We start from the raw sequence: 6,000 nt of genomic DNA on the forward strand, positions 1-6,000 counted from the left end.
CTCTTTACTTTTCTCAGCTCTCTCTTTGTAGAATACTGTTTATTCAGATATTAAACCTGCTGAGATTCTCTAAACTTATCATCTCTTCTCTCCTTTTATCCCAGTCATTTTTCTTTTGCTTTGTGTTTCTTTGCTGTTGTTGGCTTAGTCTTTTTTTTTCAGTTCTGCAATCCAGAAGATTTCATCAACATAATTTTCAAACCCTTTGCAGATTTTATATTTCTGGCCCCTTATTTTAATTTCTAATACCCTTTCTTGTTTCTGAATGTTCAGTTTCATAAAGAGAACATTTTCTTCCAGCTTCATGGATTCAAATTAATGAGTTTTCTTAAATATTTCCTTTGCCAGCCTGGTCTCTTTTCTTTCCGACTCCGTTACTGGTGTTTTCCTCCTCTGACTTTCCTGTTGACTCCTTACTGTCTGTTTATATTTCAGGGTAATAAGCCAAGAGGCAGCCAGTGCCCTGGAGACAGAGACAGGGCTTGGCATAGGAGCGGGGTCGGTTGGGGGGGCTCTCCCCAGGGGGCCCTGCCCAGGCTGTGTGCTGCAGGACACCTGGCCAGGTGGTTGTGGCTGGTCCTTCCTGGGCTGAGCAGGCTCCTCAGAAAGTGTCCCCGAATCTGCAGCCTCAGGGAGGTTGGAGCGCGGGAGGGGGTGTCTGGCCTCCTGCATCCTGGGCTGGGTGGTGCTGGGGGCCTGGGAAGTGCTGAGTGCCCAGTGAGTAGCGTTCTGCAAACCCTCTTCCCAGCATGGGGTCCCCTCCCTCAACTGGCCTGGGGTCTGAGTCCTGAGCCCCTCTAGTTTCTCAACCCCATAGAGTAAGCTCCATCTTTTGCGGGAGGGGCAAAAGCTTTGCCACACACCCAGTGGGAAGAAATGGGGGTGTGAGTTCTCAGGGAATCCTGCTGTTTACAGCTCCACTTGTTCCCCCTCTTTAGGGATGAGAGGAGAGGATGTCAGGGACCTAGGGGGCTCTGTGGGGGTTGCTGGGCTTGTCTCTTGGTGGCCTCAGGGCCAGGCAAGACTTCAGCTGCTCACTTGTCCATTCATCTCCAGGCCCCCAAATTTCATCACTTACACCCTGTTTTAGTTTGTTAAAGCTGCCAGAAACGCAGAAATGGATCAGTTTTTGTAAAGGGAATTTATTAAGTTACAAGTTTACCGTTCTAAGGCCAAGAAAATGTCCAAACTAAGGCCTCCATGGGAAGGTACCTTGACTCAAGAAAGACCCATCTGACTAAATCAATAGGCCAAGGCCACAATCTTGAGGATTGCTCTTGGGAAGCTTAAGTAGATAGCGAAGCTTAGCCTACCTATAGGCATGCCTAAGAGTTACTTCTGGAGGACCTCTTTTGTTGCTCAGATGTGGCCTCAGTCTAAGACCAACTCTGCAAGTGAAATCATTGCCCTCCCCCCTATGTGGGACATGACATCCAGGGGTGAAAATCTCCCTGGTGGTGTGGGAGAGGACTTCCAGGGATGAGTCTGGTCCTGTCACCATGGGATCAACAATTCCATCCTGACCAAAAGGGAAAAGAATTGTAATAAAGTATCAGTGGTTGAGAGACTTCAAACAGAGTCGAGAGGCTACTCTGGAGGTTGTCCTTATGCAAGCTTCAGTTAGACATTGCTACCTACCATAACTTGCCAAACTCTGACCAAAATCATTCCAACCAATCCTAAAGAACACCTAGGGCATTATATGAGATTCTACAAAGTTTCCATGCAGTAGAGTAAGTTTCCAGAAATCTACAACCTCCAGATGGGTTGCTGGTCCAGATGAATCCTGAAACCTAGCCCAGCCTCTCCAGAACGTCAGCTAGTTCCATCTCCCTACCCCGTATTAGTGACAGCCCCTTCCAATGTGAAAAAGATAGAATGGCCATAGCCTAAATACCCCTTAAGAGGGGGATAGAAAAATCAAAGGTGATGGTGGAGTTATACAGTGAAGGTAGGATTTAATAAACAAATATGATTGCTGAATCATTTAATTGACATTTCTTTTTTTTTACATGGGCAGGCACTGGGAAATGAACCCAGGTCCTCTGGCGTGGCAGGCATGCGTCCTTGCCTGCTGAGCCACCGTGGCCTGCCCTAATTGACATTTCTTGAATCTCCAATATCTTAGAGCAGCTAAAAGTAAAATCCTAAAATTGTGGAATTGTAACCCATATCAAATTCTGAAATCTGTTTTTCAACTAATTGCGCTAGGCTTTTAAATTTATTGCTTTTTTGTATATATGCCATTTTTCACAAAAAAGAAAAAAAATAAGTTGATTTATTCCTTTTAGCCTCCTATATTCTGGAGCAGCTAAAAGGAAACACCTGAGAGGATGGTATGGTAGCCCATGACAAACTCTGGGATCTGTCCTGTAACTACTTGTGAAGAGTGCTTTGAAAACTATTGCTTTTTTCTTTCTTTGCTTTGCATGTATGTTGTATTATACAACAAAAAAAAAAGGCCATCTGAGAAGGTACGTGGCTGGCTTCAGCTGGGGTCTTTGGTTTTTGGTGTCAAACAGCTTCCCCAGGAGCATTTTCCTTCTTCATCTCCAAAGGTCTCTGTCTGTGTCGGCTCTGATGCATGTTCCGAAACATTTCCCTTTTATGGACTCCATAAGCAGCCCCATGTTGAATGGGTGGAGACACATCTCCATGGAAACCACTGAATCAAAACAATCCCACCCAACAGTATTGAATCAGGGTTAAAGAATGTGACTTTTCCGGGGTACACAACGCTTTCACACTGGGACACCCCCCTTCCCATTGGTTTCATCCTTGCGGGTTTCTGCCCGTGACCCTCTCCCTTTGCAATTCCTTTACTGCCCCTGTTCTTTGAGGATTTAGGAGGGGTTCAGATGAGCACATGTGCTCAGTCACTGAGCTTACCGAGATTCCACAAGAACTGGCCTGTACTGGTGGGGGGTTCACACGATCAATCCCATTTTCCCTCGAGCATCCAGGGGCTCCTTCCCTGAAGCTCGGATGCCGTGGGAAGGCAGTGTGCACCCAACGGCCCCCAGAGGGGTGCAGCAGACAGTGCCTAGAGTCTCTGCAGCCAGACAGCCAGTTTCAGAGCCTGGCTTTTCTCCGCTGGCTGGGTGCTCTTGGGCAAATGTCTCAACTTCTTTCTGTACACGCTTATCTATAAGAGAGGGACTGTGATTAAATAACTGACTTCAACTTTTTTTTTTTCCCTGAGTATTATAATGTGAAGCCCTTTAAGCAGGGCTAGTGCTGCTACCCAAGTGTCATTGTGACTTGCCTCCAGGTGGGAGGGTGCGTTGTCAACCAGCATTCACAAGACACTCACTCAGAAGCTTACTGCTGCCGCGAACAAACTGCAGCCGCCTTGGAAGACTGCGCTGGGCTCACATTTTCCTAGTTGTTCCTTCTCCTTTTCTCATCCATTTATTCTTGTCCCTTCACTGACATAAGTTAGGGAAGCCTTGTCTGTCTTTTTTTCTATGGCCTCGTTTTCCTTGTTTGGTGCCACACTATTAAATGCACGTCGTGGCCTTTGGAGTGTCAGCATAGTGGGACCTTAATGACTCCGCAGATGAATGGGACCAGAGCACCACAGAGACGCCACAGAGGGATGCCCCCTTCCCATTAGCTTAGGAAGGAAAATAGCAGGAGCCAACTGTCACCAGTCACCAGGGCCATTAGCACTTCCTCTCCTTTAGGAACCCTCTGGATGCTTTCTCACCATTCTAGGCATTCAGTGTACGGCTTCTTTCCATGTCTCATTCAGTTGACTGGAACCAGACTTGGGGAGGGGCCCCGAAGGAAGGCTTTGGGGCTACAATGAACATGGTTACTGGATTTGGTCAGACGGTTCATTTGATGTTTCTGGGGCCCTCCCTCCTACTCAGTTTGCACAGTGCTGGAAGGTTCCAACTGAAGCTTTCACATCTCTAGCTTTTTGCAGAAATTCATCTGCTTGGACTTAAATTCAGAAAGTAGGTTTGAGTGCCCAGAATGAATGTTCCTCTCTCCTTTCCCTGGATCCTTCCTTCCTTCTTTCTTTTATTCCTTCACCCATCCATCATCTACCCTCACAGCCATGCTCACCTCTGTCTTTAGTTTTGTCACCTTCCCTTTCCATGTTCTGCCCTGGGGTGCTGAGATGAGGAGACCCAGGTCCGAAGGAGCAATGAGTGTAGACGACCATGCTGAGAGTGAAGGCCCCAGGTGGGCTCGGACCCCCCGCTCCTCCCACACCTGCCTCAGATCCGGCACCAGGGCCCCACTCTCATGGATTCCTTTCCTGTCCCTGGGCCCAGGAGCTCTGGAACCCCCTCTCCACGCATGGGGCACCCCGCTCCATGACGGGATGCACCTCCAGAGGTCCCTCCACACCTGTCTCCCACTCCCGGTGAGGGGCTGGGCGGGTACGCTCACTGCTGAGCCCCTGGGCCCTGGCCCAGCGCCCAGCACACAGTGGGTGCTCCCTGAGCACCTGGGAACGAGGGATTTCCCTTTACTCAGCCCCACTGCTCTTCACGGCAGGGGCCACCGACCTCTTCCCCCAAGGCTGGAGGAGAGTGGGCCCAGATATCGGTCTCCACCTGCCTGAGTTCCCAAACAGAGCCACCGACTGTGGTCCCACCTCGACAACCGCATTAGGGTTCGCGGAGCACCCGATTCTTGGGCCCTGCCCCAGACCCCACGAATGGCCGCTCCTGGGGTGGCTTTGACAGCAGTCTCAGGGGGCTCTTTTGGGTCCGGACATTTGGGGAGCTGTTCTGAGTATCAACGTGTGCAGAAGGTAAGACACTGATGATGACGATTTTCCCGGCTTTGTTTAAGGTAAAAGCCCATCAGCCACTTCCTCGGCGAGCACCCACCTCGTCCTGAGAGAGGCCTCTCTCTGTCCACCCCACCTGCTCACTGCACCCATGAAAAGATGAAAATACCTGGGGGATGGAGCTGTTTATTGCCGTTACCCACTCAGAGCTCCAGGCTGAGTTTCAAGGACCCACCAAGAAGAAAATAAGTCTCCTGGGTGAAGTGTGTACCCCCATCCGGCATGTTTGCTGGTATGATTCGCTTGGACGCATCCAGGTTGTAAGAACTGGATTTATACGGTATTAATTCACCATCATCACCAGCTCTGATGGAGCCCATCGCTAGGGCACGGCAGAGACACTCGGCGTGGAGTGGGGCCCTGGAGCGGGGCTCCTGGGGGGACGAGGCAGATGAGTTCTGATCTAAGGGCCCTGCAGCGGCCCTCGCCTTCCACGCCTGGACCCAAGATGACTTCAAGCAGGAGACAAAGGACGGGAGCCCAGCCTCACCTCCGAAACCTCCTGGGGATCCAGAGCAGAGATGGCAATTCCGAAGAACTCAAAAGCTTTGTGCAGACGTCTTGAATATTTAAAACAGTCAGCCCACCTTCCCTTCTTGGAGAGCTCGGGCAGTCCGGCCAGTTAGCAAGTAAAACTGCAAAAGGCCTTTGGCAGCCTCCACGGGCTAATGCCTGAGTTCGGAGTTAGGGGCTGCCAGCGGAAACCCCCTTGTTCCCTGGGTCAGCTTGTCTGCCCGTCTCTAGCCCCTGGCCCTGGGAGAAAGGCAGGTCCGTTGCCTCAGGACTCCAAGGACACAGGCAGGCCGGGGCTCCCCAGGACCCCTAGCCTTTCTGTCTAGGATGGGCCGCTGATCATCTCAAAAGATGGCACTAACTTTCAAGTTGTGGGATCAGAAAGAAAAGTGAAGTGGTAGGGATTGGGTGCCCCCGTGATATTTATTGGATGTTGGGCAGCATATCAATGGGTGCCCCCCAAACTGAACAAACACGATAAAAACTTAGAAGTGAAAATGAGGGTTTGAGAAAATTTGGGGTTCTTTTGGAAGACTCCCTTGGCTTCTGTACTGGCTCCCTCTGTCTTGACTTGGTGCTATGGAAAGTGCTTTCTCCTCTTCTTTACTACGTCTCCTTCCTCCAGTCACACTTCCACAGCTTCCAGATTATCAACATCTCTGTTCCATTCTATACGC

Source organism: Tamandua tetradactyla, chromosome 5, assembly GCF_023851605.1.
Source record: "Tamandua tetradactyla isolate mTamTet1 chromosome 5, mTamTet1.pri, whole genome shotgun sequence".
Lineage (NCBI taxonomy): Eukaryota > Metazoa > Chordata > Mammalia > Pilosa > Myrmecophagidae > Tamandua > Tamandua tetradactyla.